Source organism: Rhodamnia argentea, chromosome 6 (assembly GCF_020921035.1).
Source record: "Rhodamnia argentea isolate NSW1041297 chromosome 6, ASM2092103v1, whole genome shotgun sequence".
In the NCBI taxonomy this organism is placed as follows: domain Eukaryota; kingdom Viridiplantae; phylum Streptophyta; class Magnoliopsida; order Myrtales; family Myrtaceae; genus Rhodamnia; species Rhodamnia argentea.
Genome location: NC_063155.1, coordinates 772501 through 774033, shown reverse-complemented (window position 1 = coordinate 774033; position 1533 = coordinate 772501). Strand labels below are relative to the sequence as shown.

At 57.2% G+C, this 1533-nt stretch overlaps 2 non-coding genes across 2 annotated transcripts in view; both read left to right on the top strand.

Annotated features, from left to right (window-relative positions):
* Positions 1 to 322: 322 nt before the first annotated feature.
* Positions 323 to 478, top strand: LOC125315794. Its single transcript, XR_007199081.1, has one exon. It is a non-coding gene; the product is annotated as a 5.8S ribosomal RNA (ribosomal RNA).
* A 212-nt stretch (positions 479 to 690) lies between these two features.
* The window catches only part of LOC125315758, a 3385-nt gene continuing 2542 nt past the window's right edge, over positions 691 to 1533 (top strand). Inside the window, exon 1 of the ribosomal RNA XR_007199046.1 lies at positions 691 to 1533. This exon is cut by the window's right edge and continues 2542 nt beyond it. This is a non-coding gene — a ribosomal RNA (28S ribosomal RNA).

Genomic DNA, 1533 nt, shown 5'->3' with positions numbered 1-1533 from the left:
CATTTAGAGGAAGGAGAAGTCGTAACAAGGTTTCCGTAGGTGAACCTGCGGAAGGATCATTGTCGAATCCTACCTAGCGGAATGACCGGAGAACTCGTAAAAAACTCAATAGGGGCGGTGGGTCTTTTCCCACCGTCCCTCGACGCTGGGATCGCAAGGGCACCTAGAGCGCTCGGGCCTTCTCGGCGGCACAACGAACCCCGGCGCGGAATGCGCCAAGGAACTTGAACAAGAGAGCGATGCTCCCATCACCCCGGACATGGTGCGTGCTTGGGATGCCATGCAATCCATGCAATCCATGCAATCTCCTATTATTCATAACGACTCACGGCAACGGATATCTCGGCTCTCGCATCGATGAAGAATGTAGCGAATCGCGATACTTGGTGTGAATTGCGTAATCCCATGAACCATCGAGTCTTTGAACGTAAGTTGCGCCCGAAGCCATTCGGTCGAGGGCACGTTTGCCTGGGTGTCACACACGGCGTTGCCCCTAATCCCTCACCTTTAATTGGGCGGGCAGGACTCGGGTGCATATGTTGGCCTCCCGCGACGATTTCATCTCGGTTGGCCCAAAATCGAGCGCTGGAGCGATTAGCACCACGTCATTCGGTGGTTGATGAGACCCCAATGATCAATGTCATGCGTGTCGCCCGTGCAGGTGCTCCGTGAATCTACTCTTTACCAACGCGACCCCAGGTCAAGCGGGGCTACCCGCTGAGTTTAAGCATATCAATAAGCGGAGGAAAAGAAACTAACAAGGATTCCCCTAGTAACGGCGAGTGAACCGGGAAGAGCCCAGCATGAGAATCTAGCGCCCTCGGCGTTCGAATTGTAGTCCGGAGAAGCGTCCTCGGCGACGGACCGGGCCCAAGTTCCCCGGAAGGGGGTGCCAGAGAGGGTGAGAGTCCCGTCGTGTCCGGACCCTGCCGCACCACGAGGCACCGTCGGCGAGTCGGGTTGTTTGGGAATGCAGCCCTAATCGGGCGGTAAATTCCGTCCAAGGCTAAATATGGGCGAGAGACCGATAGCAAACAAGTACCGCGAGGGAAAGATGAAAAGGACTTTGAAAAGAGAGTCAAAGAGTGCTTGAAATTGTCGGGAGGGAAGCGGATGGGGGCCGGCGATGTGCCTCGGTCGGATGTGGAACGGCGATGAGCCGGTCTGCCGATCGACTCGAGGCATGGACCGATGCGGATTGCGGTGGCGGCCCAAGCCCGGGCTTTTGATACGTCCGTGGAAACGTCGCTACTGCGATTGTGAAATTCAGCACGTGCCTGCGGCGTGCCTCGGCATCTGCGTGCTCCGGGCATCGGCTAGTGGGCTCCCCATTCGGCCCATCTTGAAACACGGACCAAGGAGTCTCGACATGTGTGCGAGTCAATGGGTGGCAAACCCGTAAGGCGTAAGGAAGCCGATTGGTGGGATCCCTTGTGGGTGCACCGCTGACCGACCTTGATCTTCCGAGAAGGGTTCCGGTGAGAGCATGCTGTCGGGACCGGAAAGATGGTGAACTATGCTCGAGCGGGGCGA